The sequence below is a fragment of the Oncorhynchus mykiss genome, chromosome 1 (genome assembly GCF_013265735.2).
Source record: "Oncorhynchus mykiss isolate Arlee chromosome 1, USDA_OmykA_1.1, whole genome shotgun sequence".
NCBI classification, from domain to species: Eukaryota; Metazoa; Chordata; class Actinopteri; order Salmoniformes; family Salmonidae; genus Oncorhynchus; species Oncorhynchus mykiss.
The window spans coordinates 44,561,523-44,585,235 of NC_048565.1; positions in this window are offsets into that span (position 1 = coordinate 44,561,523).

Sequence of the window (23,713 nt, forward strand, 5' to 3'; positions counted from 1 at the left end):
GTCGGAAGTTTAAATACACTTAGGTTGGAGTCATTAAAACTCGTTTTTCAACCACTCCACAAATTTCTTGTTAACAAACTATAGTTTTGGCAAGTCGGTTAGGACATCTACTTTGTGCATGACTCAAGTAATTTTTCCAACAATTATTTACAGACAGATTATTTCACTTATAATTCACTGTATCACAATTCCAGTGGGTCAGAAGTTGACATACACTAAGTTGACTGTGCCTTTAAACAGTTTGGAAAATTTCAGAAAATTATGTAATGGCTTTAGAAGCTTCTGATAGGCTAATTGACATAATTTGAGTCAATTGGAGGTGTACCTGTGGATGTATTTCAAGGCCTACCTTCAAACTCAGTGCCTCTTTGCATGACATCATGGGAAAATCAAAAGAAATCAGCCAAGACATCAGGAAAAAAATTGTAGACCTCCACAAGTCTGGTTCATCCTTGGGAGCAATTTCCAAACACCTGAAGGTACCACGTTCATCTGTACAAGTAATAGTGCGCAAGTATAAACACAATGGGAACACACAGCTGTCATACCGGGGCGGCAGGGTAGCGTAGTGGTTAGAGCGTTGGACTAGTAACCGAAAGGTTGCAAGTTCAAATCCCCAAGGTAGAACTCTGTCGTTCTGCCCCTGAACAGGCAGTTAACCCACTGTTCCTAGGCCGTCATTGAAAATAAGAATTGGTTCTTAACTGACTTGCCTAGTTAAATAAAGGTTTAAAAAATAGGAAGGAGATGCGTTCTGTCTCCTAGAAATGAATGTACTTTTGTGCAAATCCATCCCAGAACAACAGCAAAAGGACCTTGTGAAGATGCTGGAGGAAACAGGTACAAAAGTATCTATATCCACAGTAAAATGAGTCCTATATCGACATAACCTGAAAGGCCGCTCAGCAAGGAAGAAGCCACTGCTCCACTGACTACGATTTGCAACTTTTTGGAGAAATGTTCTCTAGTCCGATGAAACAAAAACAGAACTGTTGTTATGTTTGGAGGAAAAAGGGGGAGGCTTGCAAGCCGAAGAACACCATCCCAACCGTGAAGCACGGGGGTGGCAGCATCATGTTGTGGGGGTGCTTTGCTGCAGGAGGGACTGGTGCACTTCACAAAATATATGGCATCATGAGGAATTAAAATTATGTGGATATATTGAAGCAACATTTCAAGACATCAGTCAGGAAGTTAAAGCTGGTTGCAAATGGGTCTTCCAAATGGACAATGACCCCAAGCATACTTCCAAAGTTGTGGCAAAATGGCTTAAGGACAACAAAGTCAATGTATTGGAATGGCCAACACAAAGCCCTGACCTCAATCCTATAGAAAATTTGTGGCCAGAACTGAAAAAGCGTGTGTGAGCAAGGAGGACTACAAACCTGACTCAGTTGCACCAGCTCTGTCAGGAGGAATGGGCCAAATTTCACCCAACTTATTGTGGGAAGCTTGTAGAAGGCTACCCAAAATGTTTGACCCAAGTTAAAGAATTTAAAGACAATGCTACCAAATACTAATTGAGTGTATGTAAACTTCTGACCCACTGGGAATGTGATGAAATAAATAAAAGCTTAAATAAATCACTCTCTACTATTATTCTGACATTTCACATTCTTAAAATAAAGTGGTGATCCTAACTGACCTAAGACATGGACTTTTTACTAGGATTAAATGTCAGGAATTGTGAAAAACTGAGTTTAAATGTATTTGGCTAAGGTGTATGTAAACTTCTGACTTGAACTGTATATAGTGTACTTTGTATCCCTAATTTACTCAAGTGTTTTCTTTATTTTGTATATAATCCTTCTAGTAGAGGTGCGTATGAGTGTGTACGTGTACTTGCAAGTGTACATCCAGCCCATGTGTGTGTTTCCTTCGGCCAGTGGGTGTCTGCCAGACTGACTGTAACCTGTGGCACACGCTAGCCATTCTTGGTCAGATGACTCACATGACATGACATCTGCTTAGTGTTTGCCACATTGTTACTGAGCAGCGGTGACCTAACAGCTACCATAATGGAAGGAAAAGCGACAAGAGAGAAAACCATGGAAAACAATACCATAACATTCGGCGTGTGTGCATACTCTGCGTTTTTCCTCTCTACACAATGGAACACCAGCTAAAGACAACTGTGACAAGTTCCTGGGCTGCTTCACCTGAGGAGTTTGCTTGTAGGAATGTCATATAACAAATATAGAAACAAAATGTGTTCTCCATATGCGTGATGGAGGCCATTACTACAGCCTGTCTTGTCTGCAGTGGTGCATTCATCACAGACAGAGACAGAGAGAGAGACAGAGAGAGAGACAGAGAGAGAGAGAGAGAGAGAAAGAGGCTCTTGAAGGGTTCCACCTCCCAGCCCAGAACAGCCTAAGGAATGCTTTTCTTCGGCCCATAGCGTACTATAGACACCCTCTCTGCGGGGTGTGTTTAGCATGCAAAGCAGGGCGCAGATGCTGTCCGCGGCTGGAGGCAGTGATGAGGACACAAGGAGGCCCACTGCCCGGCCGCCCCGTCTTGATGACCCTTGGACGCCCCTCCATCGCCACCACTCCATCCTCGCCTGCCCCTCCACCCTCACGCAGGGAAACCAGCACTAGCCAAAGAGCAAGGCAGAGGACCTGCTGCTGCCCTCACAAGACCCCCCCCCCCCTCCCCTCGCACCCTTGCAGCGCCTCCAGCACTGTCTGTCAGCCGTCTTTTACACAAAACCCCACCGAGGAAAGAGGCCAGGGATGGAGAGCTTTTGTACTGTCTATACGGTAGTGTGCATTTGTTTCAGTAGGAGAGCCAAAGCTCCCATTGGACAAAAAATGTATACATTTGACAAGAAGAATAATGATGAACAAGTCTAAAAGATGTGATTATGTAGGAGGCTGGGACAGGCGAGAGAGAACGAGAAAGGAGTGATGAACAATAAACAAACAACATGATACGTGAACGCATCAGGCAGCCTGAGCCATTCTCCTACAGTAACGTCTTCTTATTCTCCGCAGACAATGCACCCCATGTGGCTGATCGGAGAGAGTGCAACTGCCATAATGCCCTTTTCCATTCTAGCCGCTGGGCCAGGCTGAGTGTGGTTGGGTGGGGCCCTGCAAGGTGGTGTTGTTGCTTTTATAAAGGTCTGGCAAAGAGAAATGGGCCCTCTTTGGATTCAGATCTGTTCCATTTTGTGCTGTTGTCCCACAGAGAGGTCGCCAGGCATGTTTTGTGTGAAGGTCATTGATAAACGCTTATAATGGCCTTTAAGTATACGCAGACACCTCGGTCTGCCTGCCAGAAGTTATTCATATCTCAGGGATTACAAAAATTAAAAGTACAGCTGCAAGCCCTGGAGTATTCCAAACATAGCCAGCAGCACTATCCTCATGTAATAGCTGTTGAAGTATTTAAAAAGGTGCCATGTTCAAAAGGGACCAAAACAGAAGGCCTATTCAGTTTGAAGTGGTCTATCTGTATATGATACGCTGTGGAAGCTGTATCACACACACAAAGCACCTGCAGACTAAATAAGGTTGGGCTCTCCTTGCTCCAGCCAGTTCATAATTCCTTCAGGTTTAAAACTGCTGCTTGCTTCTGATGTTTCTCAGCCAGAGGACTTTAGTGGACCTCACATGGCCTGCATTATTTCATGAGGTATGGGGGACTGGGGAGGTAGGGGTAGTGGATTTAACATGGTGACAGTGTGTGGTAGTGATGGGGAAAACATCGATACAGTTACATATCGGGATATTATTTTTGACAATATATCGTATCGTTTTGATAATATCGCAATATTATTTTTGCGCTAGTTGGCTGTACCTGCACCAAAACTCGAAGTATTTTTCCTTCATAGCGTGTTCACCATCTTCTTTTCAAATAGGGAGCCAATTTTTTTTCAGCACTTTTATTTACATGGGGCGGCAGGTAGCCTAGTGGTTAGAGTGTTCTGCCAGTAACCCGAAGGGTTGCTGGATCGAATCCCCGAACTGACAAGGTAAAAAAAAAAATGTCGTTCTGCCCCTGAAAAAGGCAGTTAACCCGCTGTTCCCCGGTAGGCTGTCATGGTAAATAAGAATTTGTTCTTAACTGACTTCCTGAGTTAAATAAAGGATACATTTACAAAATACTAGACTGATCAAAACTCTGTCTCTCTGCTGCAGACATGTGGTGAACAATTGATGCTTGGAAAATCCCAGCATTGAATCGCAATACATATAGAATCGTGAGAATCGCAATACATTTCGTCCTCACAAGTATTGTGATACGGTTATCTCATGTTTTGCTCACAAATTTGAAAGAGGGAAAATATAATAAGATTCATAAACCTGCATTTCCCTGTGGAAGGAAACAGAAGCCCTAAACACATTTTAGCCTGATGCTTTCAGTGTGAACCCACGGCTCCGAGACCAACAGACAGAGATTGATGTGTGGTCAATGCAAGAGTCTGTGTGGGCCTCCCTGTCTCCCATCTCTTGATGTAAACAGAGCCGCTGTGCGGAGCTGTGTTGTGCCTGCTTTGCTCTGTGTGGCTAGCAGGGCCTGCTGCAAACACACGGGTCGGGAGGCATTAAGCGCTGGGAGACTCCACGCTCCGCTCCGACATTTGGAACCACTCTGAACCTATCACAAATTCCTCACTCTTGGCAGCCATTCAGTTTTCCCCCTCTCTCTCCCTCTTTCTCCGTCTCGCTCCCTCTCCCTTTTCATCAGAGCTGGCAGTAGAACTGTAGTCTGCATTCTGCACTAATTAACGACCTTCAGAAGAAGACCACCAAACTGGTGAACTGGCACACTCTAAGCACACTTAGATTTTTTTCTACCTCCCTCCGCCCTCTCCCAAGCCCCTTATAAAGTGTGTATCAGACAGACAGGACAGCCTCTGAGAGGAGACAGAGTTTCACACACACACTAAAGCCCCATACACACACAGCCCTCTATGCTTTCCAGAGTCACCCACCGCTGTTAACGCTTAAAAAGAGTGACTGAAGGCACCAATTCTGCATGTATTTCTCTGCTGCTCATTAAGAAAAACAATATTTCAGTCTTTGGGGTGTGGTTCGATGTGGCAGTTACTGACGTTACTGACGTCTCCCATGAGACACCACGGGAACAAAGCCAGCATCACTTCCTCAAAATAGGCAGAATTAATCTAAGATAACTCAAGAAATCTGTCATTCATTTTGACGTTTTTGCCGAGGAGGTTTTAGTTGTGCAACTTGACATCTAGCTAAGGTGTACGGCGCAGTATTTCTCAAGTAAAAGAAAATGTGAGCCGTGTAAACAAAGTCCGATCCGCTGCGCTGCTAGGCTATAAGACTCAGTGTGTGCTCTGCAGTAGGATTGGATAAAGCGCAATCACCGCAGCTGTGTAAAAGCCTGGAAAAGCCAGACATCGGAGAGGAAGCCAGCACATCAGAAGTACGGAGTGTGTGTCAGCCAATCAGGAGCGCTCATCTTGTAAGGGCGCTAGCTAGCATCTCCCCTGACGAGCAATTAGGTCTGTGACCCAAAATGGAGTCCCAGTCCCAGTCCGAGGCCTCCTTAGATTAGAGCAGAATGTGACTGTGGGAATAAACGTGGACCAGGGAGAACCTGTTGCTCATAAAAATAATGAATCTCTCATTCTCGGGCCGTTGACAATCAGCTTCTTTTCACATCAATGACATGCGAGGCCCTATAGGGTCCTCCCTCTGAATGGATCCATCACCCTTTCCATGTTTGCCCCAGTCAGACACATGTGTGTTCCCCTGCAGGACACGTCCGTCTCTCTGCACCATCCATCACCCCAGACAGATGACCAGACACCGGGGCTCGCCCAACAGACCCCTGGTCTCCACGGTGACACCTTCCAGGAACACGCACATATTCATTAGCATAATGATTTTGTCTAATCGTGCGGGTTGCCATGCAGCCACCATCAAAGCAGACATCTGAGAGGTAGAAAGACTCTGGGGAGGATGATGAGTGATGGAGTTTGTCTTTTCCATTACGCATTGTACCATGCCGACCACAGTCTCGTACATGCACACACCACGTGACATGCACTGACCCTTACACGGAAGCTCTGAGGTCTATGGGATCAATCAAGGCTCTGTTCGCTCACCCCATCCACGCTGCCTCCCATCCTAAACTACCAGCATCCACACCACATCTTGTGTAATACAAGAACCAAATTCAGACCAGAGCTCTTCAAAGAACCAGGCATTAAAATTAGGAGCATATCACACTCATAGTGGGAACGCATTTCTATCACCAACCAACCCAGCATACTTCTCTCCCTCTCAGGGAGCCAGTGGGCACAGAGAGGGCATTTCATATGCTCTCTGTGACTCCTTTAATAAAACTAATGTATCAGACTCCCAGGCTGGAGTGGACACGTACAGTTTCACTAATTCATGCTCTGTGCTTGTGTTTGTTCAGGATCTCAGTCAAAGTGAAGGGCATGGATGGGCTGCAGTGCGACTGGTCACTCCCCACTGACTTAATCTGATTTATTTGTCAGGCATGACCAATCATTTAATCATCACGAGAAAACAGGCATGGAATGTACAGAAGGAATTATCACAAGTGTATCAGTCAGAAAAGACATCCACATTTGGTAGGTAACATCTCTGGCTGAAACTGTTCCCTTTAAAGAAGCTGAAAGGTATTCTAAAAGGGAGTATGAAGGAATGCCAAGCAGACAATCGGTAAGTGCTGTTCGCCTTGTATCCCTTTCAGATGATACAGGGAGCATTGGCAACTAGCCACGATAAATTCACTCCGAATAGCCCCGAAGGGGGAGAATGGGGAAGGACGGGACAACAAAAAAAAGTGTTTTGGAGCGGAGCTGGGTGAGTGGGCCGGGACGGCGCATCGTTGTGGAGGCTATCTGGAGCTGGGTGAGTGGGCCGGGACGGCGCATCGTTGTGGAGGCTATCTGGAGCTGGGTGAGTGGGCCGGGACGGCGCATCGTTGTGGAGGCTATCTGGAGCTGGGTGAGTGGGCCGGGACGGCGCATCGTTGTGGAGGCTATCTGGAGCTGGGTGAGTGGGCCGGGACGGCGCATCGTTGTGGAGGCTATCTGGAGCTGGATGAGTGGGCCGGGACGGCGCATCGTTGTGGAGGCTATCTGGAGCTGGGTGAGTGGGCCGGGACGGCGCATCGTTGTGGAGGCTATCTGGAGCTGGGTGAGTGGGCCGGGACAGCGCATCGTTGTGGAGGCTATCTGGAGCTGGGTGAGTGGGCCGGGGCGGCGCATCGTTGTGGAGGCTATATGGAGCTGGGTGAGTGGGCCGGGACGGCGCATCGTTGTGGAGGCTATATGGAGCTGGGTGAGTGGGCCGGGACGGCGCATCGTTGTGGAGGCTATATGGAGCTGGGTGAGTGGGCCGGGACGGCGCATTGTTGTGGAGGCTATATGGAGCTGGGTGAGTGGGACGGGACGGTGCATCGTTGTGGAGGCTATCTGGAGCTGGGTGAGTGGGCCGGGACGGCGCATCGTTGTGGAGGCTATCTGGAGCTGGATGAGTGGGCCGGGACAGCGCATCATTGTGGAGGCTATCTGGAGCTGGGTGAGTGGGCCGGGACGGCGCATCGTTGTGGAGGCTATCTGGAGCTGGGTGAGTGGGCCGGGGCGGCGCATCGTTGTGGAGGCTATATGGAGCTGGGTGAGTGGGCCGGGACGGCGCATCGTTGTGGAGGCTTTATGGAGCTGGGTGAGTGGGACGGGACGGTGCATTGTTGTGGAGGCTTTCTGGAGCTGCTGGGCGCGAGGCGAACCGCTGGCCACGTGCTTCTTGCTGAGGACGCCATGAATTATTACGTTTCATTCTATTATCATGGGCATGCTTCATTAGGCCCAGACAAACGGCCCCACAGAGCCACTGTGCTCCAGGGGCCGCCTCTCCTCACACAGAGGAGAGAGAGAGAGAGGGGGACACCCGGCTCCCGCGCTCTCCACTGAAAAGGAGGACGATGGACAAAAACGCATTGTGCGTGGATTTAAAAAGGAGCTTACGGCTGCCATGGAGGAAGAAAAAAAACGTGCTTTTGGAGAAGAGAATAATGAATCCGCCTGCTGATACACCCTCAATGAGATGAAGAAGAGCACTGTACGCCAGCGCACCAATAGAAAGAGAAGGAAAAGAAAGGGATGAAATTGGAGGCAAATGACACTTGAATGTTTGAAATAACTGACAGCTGCACAATAGGACAGCAAGACAGACTGCAATCTGCACACGGACAGTTGAATGGATAGAGGCTTGAAAAGGACAGACTAAAGACATACACACAGATAGTCAGTTCAAAAGGAGAAATGGATAAATAGACAGCCATGAAAATGGACATGAAAGTTAAAGCTGTGCACAGATAAACAACCTAAACAAAGAGAGTGATAAGAAGACCGAATCACCATTTACAATATTTGCCTATAAGTACCATGACTGAAAAGAAACATAACTTGACAACTTGTTGACAACTTGTTGACAACTTGTTGACAACTGTCAACAAAGCCCCCCCAAAAAAAATCTAAACTTGAGGCATTCTTTGAAACTTCAACATCATTTAAAGTGAAGCTGTTCAGTTATATTCTTCAGTGTTCAGGTTGTGGGCCCAGGTTTGGAGCCAATCTTCAGCTCTGATGGAGGGCTTACTGTGCCAGTCACTGTGTCCCTGAGAGCATTCCACAGTACAGTACGGGATAACCACCTAGCCTCAGGTCTGTGTGTGTGTGTGTGTGTGTGTGTGTGTGGTGTACACGCCTACATGTGTGCGCGAGTGTGCCTGTGCATATCGCTGCAGCTCCATCCAGTACAGGCCGTGAGCTGTAGGTGGCTGGGGAGCAGAGGCTCTTTGGGATGAATGCGTTTCTTGTGCTCGGCAGTGTGGAGGTGACTGGGTATCAGGTCACACTCCTCCTGCTTCTTACTGCATAGCACAGACATTTTCCATTCTGTCAGCGCGAGCACACTGGCTCCTTCCAAACTCAGCGCCACTTCATTAAATGACTTTAGACTCTTGGCAGAGGCAGTGGGAAAAGTCTATATTAACTGTGTGTGAGATGCACTGGGCGGCCAACAAAGGCCATAGTTGTTCGTCTGCAGTGGGTGCTGCTGAGGGGGATTTCTAAGATTAGAGGGGTACCCCTGGCCCTTACACCACGGACGACTCTGCATCCCCACACCCCCCTCAGGGGGTCTGACCCCTATCCCACCTCAGCGGAAGTGTGGTCAGAGAAGTGACTGAAACACCTGGCCCAGCTACGTATTGGGGGAGGGAGGGGGGGCGACGTCACCCTGAAGGGTCCAGCAGGTTTCCTCATGTGTTTACAGGAGGTTGGTATGTTGTGCAGTAGGCAATGGCCATGTGGGGAACCTGGCAGATAAACTGGACCGTTTACTCAGCTCATTTAGAGGATTAGGTCATTTAAGAGCACAGTTCTGCAGAAAACATGCTGTAGTTACACCGGAAAGTCAGCATCATCTGTTCTAGTGTTCTTTCTATGTCCAGTTAACATACATCTGCAACCGCATCATAGCTTTTTAATCAAAGGGGAAACTATGTGAACATATTAGTGCATAAGCCAGATAATCGTAAACACACACTTCCAGCTCAGTGTATTACCATGCGGTCTACACTTGTTGCATTCGGCGCATGTGACAAATAAAGTTGGATTTGATGTAAGCAGTGTACACTTGGTGGTGATAGATCTAGGAGCCTTACTGACCTAAAACGAAATCCCGCTGCAACATTCAAAGTTAGTATTAAAATTACTATTCTTTGAAGGCGTACTTCTGACCCTCTCTGCCATACACCCGTAGTGCTGGGCCATATGGCCAAAGATTATATCTGGATTTTTTCAAAGTTATGGGCAATTCACAATATATATATATATATATACACACTGCTCAAAAAAATAAAGGGAACACTTAAACAACACAATGTAACTCCAAGTCAATCACACTGTCCACTTAGGAAGCAACACTGATTGATAATAAATTTCACATGTTGTTGTGCAAATGGAATAGACAACAGGTGGAAATTATAGGCAATTAGCAAGACACCCCCAATAAAGGAGTGGTTCTGCAGGTGGTGACCACAGACCACTTCTCAGTTCCTATGCTTCCTGGCTGATGTTTTGGTCACTTTTGAATGCTGGCGGTGCTTTCACTCTAGTGGTAGCATGAGACGGAATCTACAACCCACACAAGTGGCTCAGGTAGTGCAGCTCATCCAGGATGGCACATCAATGCGAGCTGTGGCAAGAAGTTTTGCTGTGTCTGTCAGCGTAGTGTCCAGAGCATGGAGGCGCTACCAGGAGACAGGCCAGTACATCAGGAGACGTGGAGGAGGCCGTAGGAGGGCAACAACCCAGCAGCAGGATCGTTACCTCCGCCTAAGAATATTTCATTCATTCAGATCTAGGATGTGTTATTTTAGTGTTCCCTTTATTTTTTTGAGCAGTGTATATGTATATATATATATATATATATATATATATATATATATATATATATTGTGAATTGCCCATAACTTTGAAAAAAATCCAGATATATAAATATATATTTTTAAGTTCTATAAATAAGCTTTGCTGTTAAAAGTCAATACATTGCATGTCAAAGTCAGGCAATAATCTAATGAATTCAGGGCTTGTAAAATTATACCTAGGGTAAATATAAGCCTTCCACAACCATAAGACCCACTAATAATGTAAGTATTTTGTTCTCTCTGCTACAAGCGGTACCAGGCCGCCAAGTCTGGGACCAAAAAGGCTCCTGAACAGCTTCTACCTCCAAGCCATAAGACTGCTGAACACTTAATCAAATGGCCACCCAGACTATTTGCATTGACCTCGTTTATTTATCATTTCTTTGCACTGACATCCTTACGTTATCCTTACGGACCTTACGGATCTATTCACACTCACTGGACTCTACCCACACACTAATCACACTAACACACACTCACATACACACGCATATTGACACCACACACATACTTTCACACTCTTCACATACGCTGCTGCTAATCTGTTTATTATATATCCTGATTGCCTAGTCACGTTTACCCCTACCTACATGTACATGCTGAATTACCTCAACTACCTCGTACCCCTGCACATCGACTCAGTACTGGTAGTCCTTGCATAAAGCCTCGTTATTGTTACATTATTATGTTACCATTTCCTTTTTTTTTTATAATCTTTTCTTACTTTTTAACTCTGCATTGTCGGGAGAGGGCTTGTAAATAAGGATTTCACGGTAAAGTCTAAACCTGTAATAAAATGTGATTCGATTCATCATTTGCCCCACAGCCAGAGATAAAGACAGGGAAGAAACCACAATTTAGCTACCTATAGGTCGCTATAGCCTTCGTATTTATTTTGTCATTATATTGTTTTCATAGAACTTTAGCAATTAAATTATTAATTTTGAAATTATCTGAATAAATGTTCCATAAATATTTTTACCAAATAGTGCTATCTTCTGTATACCACCCCTATCTTGTCACAACACAACTGATTGGTTCAAACACATTAAGGAAAGAAATTCCACAAAATGACCTTTAACAAGGCACACCAGTTAATTCTTCTCTCCAAGATCGCATAGCAGTTCAGACGTCTTTTGTCCTCGTCTTGTCGTGTCCTGTATATATATATATATTTACAACTTTTTTCACATACATTTTATTTTTATTTTCCATCAACTCATCTTCAAAACACTCTCCTGCAACCCGCCTCACCAATTTATATTTATAAAAAAGTATTATTTACCTCAGATCTGTAATCCTCCAAGAAGCTAGCCAGAAACTCCAAGAAGCTAGCCAGAAACTAGCCAGAAGCTAGCCAGGAGCTAGCCCAGAAGCTAATCCAGAAGCTAATCAGAAGCTAGTTAGCTTCTTTACTGGCAAATCGTTAGTATTCAGCTAACCACGGTTTGTGGTCATCGGCTATCCTTTGGCTCGAAAATCTATCGAAAATCTATCGCCAGTTTTGTACGGCGCAGCGCGGCTCGGAACGGAACATACCGGACCAATTTTTCTCTCCGTGTCCCTGGATTTCGACTGCTCTCTGGACATTCATGCCCGGATCTCACAGCTAGCTAGCTGCTATCCGTGTGACAATCGGCTTTCGTCGATTCCGGAGCAAGCATCGGTTGTTCCGGTGGTGCTAGCCAGCGGTCAATCACTCCTGAGTTCCATCGTTCACTCCTGGGCTGCGGTCACCTATCCGGACCCGTTTTGCTGCCTACGCGGAGCCCCACCGGGCCTTCACAACTGGACTGCCGACGTTATCTACCTGAAGGAGATCCGGCTGGCTCCTCCGTCGCGACGTTACCTGAACGCCCATCTGCGGCCCGCTAACCGTTAGCTGTCTTACCGGCTGCTATCTGAATAGACAATCGGACAATTTATTTATTTTTATTATTATTATGTTTTCTTCTCGGGCCTCTATAACTATATCTATTGTTCTTATTTTTGTTGTTGTTGTGTGATTTGGATTAATCCCCTCTACCACACGGAACCCCACTAATCTACTGACCGAACGCAAGAGGTGGCTAACAACAGACTCCATCCTATGCTAGCTTGCTACCGATGGCCTGGCTAGCTGTCTAAATCGCCGTGACCCTCAACCAACCTCTCCACTCACTGGACCCTTTTCATCACTCGACTAAGCATGCCTCTCCTTAATGTCAATATGTCTTGTCCATTGCTGTTCTGGTTAGTGTTTATTGGCTTATTTCACTGTAGAGCCTCTAGTCCTGCTCACTATACCTTATCCAACCTATTAGTTCCACCACCCACACATGCAATGACATCTCCTGGTTTCAATTATGTTTCTAGAGACAATATCTCTCTCTTCATCACTCAATACCTAGGTTTACCTCTCCTGTATTCACATCCTACCTTACCTTTGTCTGTACATTATACCTTGATGCTATTTTATCGCCCCCAGAAACCTCCTTTTACTCTCTGTTCCAGACGTTCTAGACGACCAATTCTTATTGCTTTTAGCCGCACCCTTATTCTACTCCTCCTATGTTCCTCTGGCGATGTAGAGGTGAATCCAGGCCCTGCAGTGCCTAGCTCCACTCCTATTCCCCAGGCGCTCTCTTTTGACGACTTCTGTAACCGTAATAGCCTTGGTTTCATGCATGTTAACATTAGAAGCCTCCTCCCTAAGTTTGTTCTATTCACTGCTTTAGCACACTCTGCCAACCCGGATGTTCTAGCTGTGTCTGAATCCTGCCTTAGGAAGACCACCAAAAATTCAGACATTTTAATTCCAAACTACAACATTTTCAGACAAGATAGAACTGCCAAAGGGGGCGGTGTTGCAATCTACTGCAAAGATAGCCTGCAGAGTTCTGTCCTACTATCCAGGTCTGTACCCAAACAATTTGAACTTCTACTTTTAAAAATCCACCTCTCTAAAAACAAGTCTCTCACCGTTGCCACCTGCTATAGACCACCCTCTGCCCCCAGCTGAGCTCTGGACACCATATGTGAACTGATTGCCCCCCATCTATCTTCAGAGCTCGTGCTGCTAGGCGACCTAAACTGGAACATGCTTAACACCCCAGCCATCCTACAATCTAAACTTGATGCCCTCAATCTCACACAAATTATCAATGAACCTACCAGGTACCTCCCCAAAGCCTTAAACATGGGCACCCTCATAGATATCATCCTAACCAACTTCCCCTCTAAATACACCTCTGCTGTCTTCAACCAAGATCTCAGCGATCACTGCCTCATTGCCTGCATCCGTAATGGGTCAGCGGTCAAACAACCTCCTCTCATCACTGTAAAACGCTCCCTGAAACACTTCAGCGAGCAGGCCTTTCTAATCGACCTGGCCGGGGTATCCTGGAAGGATATTGACCTCATCCCGTCAGTAGAGGATGCCTGGATATTTTTTTTAAATGCCTTCCTAACCATCTTAAATAAACATGCCCCATTCAAGAAATTTAGTACCAGGAACAGATATAGCCCTTGGTTCTCCCCAGACCTGACTGCCCTTAACCAACACAAAAACATCCTATGGCGTTCTGCATTAGCATCGAACAGCCCCCGTGATATGCAGCTGTTCAGGGAAGCTAGAAACCATTATACACAGGCAGTTAGAAAAGCCAAGGCTAGCTTTTTCAAGCAGAAATTTGCTTCTTGCAACACTAACTCAAAAAAGTTCTGGGACACTGTAAAGTCCATGGAGAATAAGAACACCTCCTCCCAGCTGCCCACTGCACTGAAGATAGGAAACACTGTCACCACTGATAAATCCACCATAATTGAGAATTTCAATAAGCATTTTTCTACGGCTGGCCATGCTTTCCACCTGGCTACTCCTACCCCTGTCAACAGCACTGCACCCCCAACAGCAACTCGCCCAAGCCTTCCCCATTTCTCCTTCTCCCAAATCCATTCAGCTGATGTTCTGAAAGAGCTGCAAAATCTGGACCCCTACAAATCAGCCGGGCTAGACAATCTGGACCCTTTCTTTCTAAAATTATCTGCCGAAATTGTTGCCACCCCTATTACTAGCCTGTTCAACCTCTCTTTCGTGTCGTCTGAGATTCCCAAAGATTGGAAAGCAGCTGCGGTCATCCCCCTCTTCAAAGGGGGGGACACTCTTGACCCAAACTGCTACAGACCTATATCTATCCTACCATGCCTTTCTAAGGTCTTCGAAAGCCAAGTCAACAAACAGATTACCGACCATTTCGAATCTCACCATACCTTCTCTGCTATGCAATCTGGTTTCAGAGCTGGTCATGGGTGCACCTCAGCCACGCTCAAGGTCCTAAACGATATCTTAACCGCCATCGATAAGAAACATTACTGTGCAGCCGTATTCATTGATCTGGCCAAGGCTTTCGACTCTGTCAATCACCACATCCTCATCGGCAGACTCAACAGCCTTGGTTTCTCAAATGATTGCCTCGCCTGGTTCACCAACTACTTCTCTGATAGAGTTCAGTGTGTCAAATCGGAGGGTCTGTTGTCCGGACCTCTGGCAGTCTCTATGGGGGTGCCACAGGGTTCAATTCTTGGACCGACTCTCTTCTCTGTATACATCAATGAGGTCGCTCTTGCTGCTGGTGAGTCTCTGATCCACCTCTACGCAGACGACACCATTCTGTATACTTCCGGCCCTTCTTTGGACACTGTGTTAACAACCCTCCAGGCAAGCTTCAATGCCATACAACTCTCCTTCCGTGGCCTCCAATTGCTCTTAAAAACAAGTAAAACTAAATGCATGCTCTTCAACCGATCGCTACCTGCACCTACCCGCCTGTCCAACATCACTACTCTGGACGGCTCTGACTTACGTGAATACGTGGACAACTACAAATACTTAGGTGTCTGGTTAGACTGTAAACTCTCCTTCCAGACCCATATCAAACATCTCCAATCCAAAGTTAAATCTAGAATTGGCTTCCTATTTCGCAACAAAGCATCCTTCACTCATGCTGCCAAACATACCCTTGTAAAACTGACCATCCTACCAATCCTCGACTTTGGCGATGTCATTTACAAAATAGCCTCCAATACCCTACTCAACAAATTGGATGCAGTCTATCACAGTGCAATCCGTTTTGTCACCAAAGCCCCATATACTACCCACCATTGCGACCTGTACGCTCTCGTTGGCTGGCCCTCGCTTCATACTCGTCGCCAAACCCACTGGCTCCATGTCATCTACAAGACCCTGCTAGGTAAAGTCCCCCCTTATCTCAGCTCGCTGGTCACCATAGCATCTCCCACCTGTAGCACACGCTCCAGCAGGTATATCTCTCTAGTCACCCCCAAAACCAATTCTTTCTTTGGCCGCCTCTCTTTCCAGTTCTCTGCTGCCAATGACTGGAACGAACTACAAAAATCTCTGAAACTGGAAACACTTATCTCCCTCACTAGCTTTAAGCACCAACTGTCAGAGCAGCTCACAGATTACTGCACCTGTACATAGCCCACCTATAATTTAGCCCAAACAACTACCTCTTTCCCAACTGTATTTAATTTATTTATTTATTTTGCTCCTTTGCACCCCATTATTTTTATTTCTACTTTGCACATTCTTCCATTGCAAAACTACCATTCCAGTGTTTTACTTGCTATATTGTATTTACCTTGCCACCATGGCCTTTTTTGCCTTTACCTCCCTTCTCACCTCATTTGCTCACATTGTATATAGACTTGTTTATACTGTATTATTGACTGTATGTTTGTTTTACTCCATGTGTAACTCTGTGTCGTTGTATCTGTCGAACTGCTTTGCTTTATCTTGGCCAGGTCGCAATTGTAAATGAGAACTTGTTCTCAACTTGCCTACCTGGTTAAATAAAGGTAAAATAAAATAAATAAATAAATAATTGAAATGCATTCCAGGTGACTACCTCATGAAGCAGGTTGAGAGAATGCCAAGAGTGTGTCATCAAGGCAAAGGGTGGCTAATTTTAAGAATCTCAAATATTGTTACGTTCTGACCATCGTTCGTGTGTGTTTTCCTTGTTTTAGTGTTGGTCAGGACGTGAGCTGGGTGGGCATTCTATGTTGGATGTCTTGTTTGTCTATTTCTATGTCTGGCCTGATATGGTTCTCAATCAGAGGCAGGTGTTAGTCATTGTCTCTGATTGGGAACCATATTTAGGTAGCCTGGGTTTCACTGTGTGTTTGTGGGTGATTGTTCCTGTCTCTATGTTTTCACCAGATAGGGCTGTTTCGGTTTTCGTTACGTTCTTTGTTTTGTAGTGTTTGTATCGATTCGTGTTTTACGTTTGTTTATTAAACATGGATCGCAATCTACACGCCGCATTTTGGTCCGACTCTCTTTCACATACAGAAAACCGTGACAAATATACAACACCTTTTTGTTTACTACATGATTTCAAATGTGTTATTTCATAGTTTTGATGTCTTCCTTAGTATTCTACAATGTAGATAATAGTAAAAAACTAGAATGAGTAGGTGTATCCACACTTTTGACTGGTACTGTATTTTTATATAAGATCATCTTTGAGAACTAACCATCACCAAAATAATAACTAGACAGTCAGGGAGAATCTACTATTTAAAAATATGTCATGGCATAGGGCCCCCATTGATTTTGTTATAATGTTTGGGTTTCTCAGATGTTATAATAACACGGCATAAGCCATGGCCAAATGTGTAGAATTGCAGGAAACTAGCTTTAAAACTGTAAAATTCTATGATTGGTTACGGTTTGGTCTGTTCATGGCGTAACGACCAATATTTCTACGTCCATGGACGTCTGGTGTCGGTCGGTGCTCAGTGGGTGAGGATGCTGGTTACAGTAAACGTAAAGAGGGTAGGTGTCACGGTAGGTGTCAGTCAGAGCTGGGAGAGGTGACATTAACTAGAGAGAGAGAAGAGAGAGCAGCAGAGAAAGAGAGAGAGAGAGGGGGGTGTGAGAGTGAAGGGTTGTCCAGACTGTTTTCACAGTCTTGCTTTGACCACCAGATGACAGAAAGAGAAAAAACAGTTATGAGCTGAACATAACAGTAGGTCAGTGGAAGGGTGGACAGTAGCAGGAGACCAAACTGTGGTTTGTGACTACTATGATTTCTCATTGTAGCCAATTCAATTGCAGTAATTCCGTTACTGATTATTCAGCAAGATCGTTACCGATTTGGTAGCAGACTTACGAGTTTTAATCACTTAATCATTCATTTAAAAAACTTTATATCAGTAAAAACACTATAACTAAATTGGTAGGTCTCCCTTTACTTGTTACTTCTGTGAACTTTCATTATCCTTCCTCCTTATAAGGGAGAGAAATGAGTAAATATCTTAAAGATATGTAGGGTTTTGTTAACGGAATTACAAGGCAATGTTTCTTAAACTTACAGAAGGCAAATAATTTCTCCAAAACTAAATATAAAAGTGTCGATATTAGCTGGCAGGGGTATTTATTTCAACGTTGTGTTTTCATGTTTTAAGACTGTTTCTGGAAGACGTTGTCTAAGACCCCTTTACATCTGCTTGGCCAGAAATCAAAGTCTTTGCTTATTCCTAATTTTTGGGATGGAAAATGGTTGAAAAATGTATATTTGTGCCTTCCTTTCCCCAAAATATAGACTTTTAGCTTTAATTTGGCACCCAATTTGACATGCCCCTGTGAGCATTACATGTTAGTGCTCATGGGTCCTTTTAGGACCCAAGCTAGACTAAGCTACCTCACCAAACCCCAGCTACTCAATGGTCACCTTTTATTGCAAACCCAACATCAAGGGCATTTCATATTCTTTTTCACCGCAGAAAAGCAGAGGTGATGTCAAGATTTACTGCTTGTTCAAGAGAGGTACAGTAAAACTGAAGTGTTGCCTGTGTCCAAGCACGGTGCAAAGCTGCCAGGGAGCAGACAGGCCGGGGGCAGCAGGGAGAGGGCGAGAGAGTTCTCCTGGGTCAGGAATCCATCACTGTCCACAAGTTCCCAGTCTGCCCAAATGCCTTCCCTAATTAAGATTTTAATCTTGCCGTGTCAAGACAAAAAGGAAAGGCCAATTACCCACAGGAAGGTTACTGATCCCCTCAATGCAGGAAGATGATTGGTCTGTCAGAAAGGGTTAACACAGAGGCACGCACGCACACACATACATACACACTCACAGAGGGCCAGTGTGTGGGATTATGGGGGAGAAACAATCAGAGTTCTCTGCTCTGCTTATCCAGACTGGCGGAGGAGCCCTTTCAATGAGCTGGTTCAGCTCAGACGAGCTCCCGCCGGCTCCAGCGCCTGTTTATGTAGACATTGTGGACTAATTTCAAGCCTTGAGCAGTATTTTGTTGGGCCTTTTTTTTTTTACCGGGAATGTGTACATCGTCGTGCTGCAGACCTGAGTTCCACACTATAGGGTTGTTTCAGCCAGGAAGCAAAGCGGGCCAGTGAGTTGCACAGGGGGATTAGGAGCAAATAATGAAGAATAACAACACAACAATATAGCACAGTTCTTCTCACAGTATGGTTTTCACACTGAAAGTCAAAAGCAGTAGCCTACTGTATATCCTATCCTTCGCATGAAATGTCAAGATGTGAATGGAGCTCTGTGCTGAGTGCTGACCATCTCTCTGCTTTATCAGCACTACCCACACAACCACCTACAGGATCAGTCCTCCCACATTCCCAGGTAATCCACAGGCACACTATATTGGTTTTCCTTCCAGTGTAAGCTTCTAGACGGGGGTCATCCGGCAGGTCAAGGAGACTTTAGTAGGCCACGTAGGTTCAACTTCAAAGGAGGTCAACAGGCCTGGAACAACTGAGCCCTCAATTGTGGCTTATTACCTTCTTGCTCGTCGACTACACAGACACATCCCAACACAACACACGCCGCATGTTCCTGGAAGCACACTGTCAATAGACTTCAACATGTCGCATGGTTGAAAATAGTAAAGAGGCGACAAACGACTGACCGGCAATTATAACGCATTATGGGTCAAATGGTACTCAAATGGTCCTCGCAACACTTCTTCGCAATTTGAAAACAATGTAGAAAGAGGGTAGCATTGACATTGAAGTCACATTACTTTTGCTGTATCAGAGCCGATCAAACTGCCCGATAATATACATTTATTAAGTTGCAAAGGTGACAAACATGCTTGATGTTGTTTATATGTTTTCACAGCCAGCAACTCACTTAGACTGCGTTATGTTGGGTAATGGTAGAACTTCACTGCCCCCCAGTGGTTATGAGTAGGCCAATGCATGGCTGGAAGAAAAAAAGGCCAGTTGATTTAATGTCCTTTAAAGAAGGCAACAACAACAAAAAAAGCTGAGGCAAGATAAGTGAAACATCCCATTGTTACTGTCTGCTGTGTCACCTGCATTACCAGTAAATAAAAAAATCACCTACCCTCCAATTGTCCATGGACATTAAATATCATTAAAGCATTTCTGTACGATTTACCTTACAGAAAGATATATATTGAATGATTTTTTTCTTCAATCATAAATCATAATTGAGTTATGTCAAGATATTGAACATATCCCAAAAGCATCGTAGCACTAAAATAATATTTCATCCATTTAGTTTCAATAGAATTAAGAAGATCTCAGTGCCACGATGCTTTTGGGAACCGAGCCCAGGTAATCTAAATTGTCTGTCCTGTATTTTAGTTGTTTTGGGAGTTCAGCGCCCTATAGATGTCAGTGTTTCCTTTTCTATGAAATTACATATAATCACTCATCATATGGGCATTTCCATGTAAAAGAACCTATGAGAGACAAAGTGAAGTTTATAGGAGCAGTGTTTTCCATAAGCAGCGGCTGTTGACGAAATAGCTGATAACAGACTCGTTGTAAGCTGGCTACTTTTCCACGTCAGAAAATACCTAGGCTTGTTTTAAGTTAAAAGTTTCAATGCGATGGTCAGAAAAGTATGTACAGCTTTTTCCCGTTAGATTGAGCTTAGGCATCTTCTAGTAATCTATTGATAGGGCAGTCACAAAGCGAGCGATGACAGGGAAACTGCTGGTCTGTCCCACCTCTCTGTACCTGTGTTATTTTTGTACCCTCTGGTGAGTTGTAGTCAAATTTCTTTTCACGGAGGAGGGAGAGTATGATGCTTCTTCGTCATCTCCTGATTGTGATTTACACATCCCATGTAATGTAAGTGGTAATGATGAGTTGAAAACCACTTAAGTGTTGTTTTGTAGCACAGTCATTTATTTTATTTTGCGTGTTTCATAGGCCTATATAGCCACAGTCGGGCGCATAGGCTATTTACTGTGCTTTGACTGAAGACGGAACAGCAAGTGTTGACTACTTTATAAAAGGTGTCGAACTGACTGAATAAAGTCAATCTCTCTGACATTCATAAATCATGCAGCGTATTTTATATGTCCATGGTATCGCATCGCGACAAGTAAACCAAAATCTTGTTTGTACATTCCTGGCCAGGGCAATAAATTGCCATGTCTGTACTGTGAGATGCCTAAGACAGTGCTACAGGGAGACAGGTCGGACAGCTGATCATCCTCGCAGTGGCAGACCATGTGTAACAACACCTGCACAGGACCGGTACATCCGAACATCACACCTGCGGGACAGGTACAAGATGGCAACAACAACTGCCTGAGTTACACCAGGAACGCACAATCCCCCCATCAGTGCTCAGACTGTCCGCAATAGGCTGAGAGAGGCTGGACTGTGGGCTTGTAGGCCTGTTGTAAGGCAGGTCCTCACCAGACATCACCAGCAACAACATCGCCTATGGGCACAAACCCACCGTCACTGGATCAGACATGACTGGCAAAAAGTGCTCTTCACTGACGAGTCGCGGTTTTGTCTCACCAGGGGTGATGGTCAGATTTGCGTTTATCGTTGAAGGAATGAGCATTACACCGAGGCCTGTACTCTGGAGCGGGATCGATTTGGAGGTGGAGGGTCCGTCATGGTCTGGGGCGGTGTGTCACAGCATCCTTGGACTGAGCTTGTTGTCATTGCAGGCAATCTCAACACTGTGTGTTACAGGGAAGACATCCTCCTCCCTCATGTGGTACCCTTCCTGCAGGCTCATCCTGACATGACCTTCCAGCATGACAATGCTACCAGCCATACTGCTCGTTCTGTACGTGATTTCCTGCAAAACAGGAATGTCCGTGTTCTGCCATGGCCAGCGAAGGGCCCGGATCGCAATCCCATTGAGCACGTCTGGGACCTGTTGGATCGGAGGGTGAGGGCTAGGGCCATTCCCCTCAGAAATGTCCGGGAACTTGCAGGTGCCTTGGTGGAAGAGTGGGGTAACATCTCACAGCAAAAACGGGCAAATCTGGTACAGTCCATGAGGACTGTCCATGAGGACTGAGTATCTGGCCACACCAGATACTGACTGTTAGTATTGATTTTGACCCCCTCCCTTTGTTCAGGGACACATTATTCAATTTTTGTTAGTCACATGTCTGTGGAACTTGTTTAGTTTATGTCTGAGTTGTTGAACCTTATGTTCATACAAATATTTACACATGTTAAGCTTGCTGAAAATAAACGCAGTTGACAGTGAAAGGACGTTTTAGTTTAGTTGCATCAGAGTTGTTGACTCTAAGAAGGCTATAGGATCCGTCCCACTGTTTTTCATTTTGATTTATATAAATGTTAATAGAAAAGTTTTAAAAAATGGTCATTATTTGTAATTAAGTAGAATGCTTCATTTGAGTTTCACCTGTAGTTGTTGGCTCGTTTCGGAACTAAAAGATCATATTCCTGCTTAAGTTCAGAAATGTTATTTTCTTTACCTTTTTCTAAGATATTGAATAATTTTTCTTAATTTTGATTTCTAAATCATATTTAACTTTTGCAGAGTATGATTATCATTCCCCTAATGTACACTTTAAAGAGATCACACATTGTACAGGGGACCAGCTTTCCTCTGTCTACATTTGTAATGGTAAAAGTTTTTTTTTTCATTTACATATTTAATCGAATTCGGGTCCAGAAGATGCGCTCTGTTCATTCTCCAAATTCTATTGTTCTATTATTATTTATTGTTATATATTGTAATTAAGCATGATCCGGTATCACTACAGTATATCAGGAATTTGAGCCAATTCTTGAATAGCTTTTCTTACTTTTAGAAAAAAAGGAATAGTCTTTTGTCGGTGGGAATAGTCATTTCCAGGTATCCTATAAATTATTTGTAATGTTGACATTTTTCAGCCTCTTTCGAGGCTCCCTAAATTTGCCATTTCTATTACTATGTCTGTCAATCTTATCAAACGTGTGATTTAGGTCACCTGCTAAAATAATATCTTGAATGCTATCTATTTATTTATATAGGACTTCGTACATCACCTGATATCTCAAAGTGCTGTACAGAAACCCAGCCTAAAACCCCAAACAGCAAGCAATGCAGGTGTAGAAGCATGGTGGCTAGTAAAAACTCCCTAGAAAGGCCAAAACCTAAGAAGAAACCTAGAGAGGAACCAGGCTATGAGAGGTGGCCAGTCCTCTTCTGGCTGTGCCGGCTGGAGATTATAACAGAACATGGCCAAGATGTTCAAATGTTCATAAATAAAAACTCAACATTAGAAAATGTCATTCTTGGTCCATATGCTTGGATATAAGGGGAAATTGTGTATTCTTATTTATCAAGATGGCTACACCTCTGCTGTTACTACAGTATGTGGCAGCATAGGTCTCTATAACTCAGCTCCTCTTCAAATGTAAAATGTCTCTTTTTTTATCTTTAGGTGTTCGAGTACCACCTGCTTTCTTTATTATTCATAATGGAGCCCGTGGACATTCCTTGTGATACGTTTTTTGTTGGTCTTTACTTCTACAAAATCAAACTTAACCTTATCTGTTCCGTCTATCATTGAAGAAGAAAGATAAACATTTTAACAGACATGACATATGAGGGCTGTGGGCATTCCATAAAATGGGAGGATCATCGTATAAATACATAGTTAATGTATTTTTTTTTTAAAACACACAAAAACAAAGTACATCTGTACTTGAGGCGCTATGCCTTTTTAGTACTTTTTAGCTCTGACTCCTCTCCTAATGTACCCCCTAAAAATAGTCTGGATGCATACATTGTACATACTTTATTTTTTAAAAATGTTTTCACCCCAATTTCACGATATCCAATGTGTAGTAGTTACAGTCTTGTCTCATCGCTGCAACTCCCGTACGGACTTGGGAGAGGCAAAGGTCAACAGCCATGCATCCTCCGAAACACAACTCAACCAGGCCACACTGCTTCTTGACACAATGCCCATCCAACCC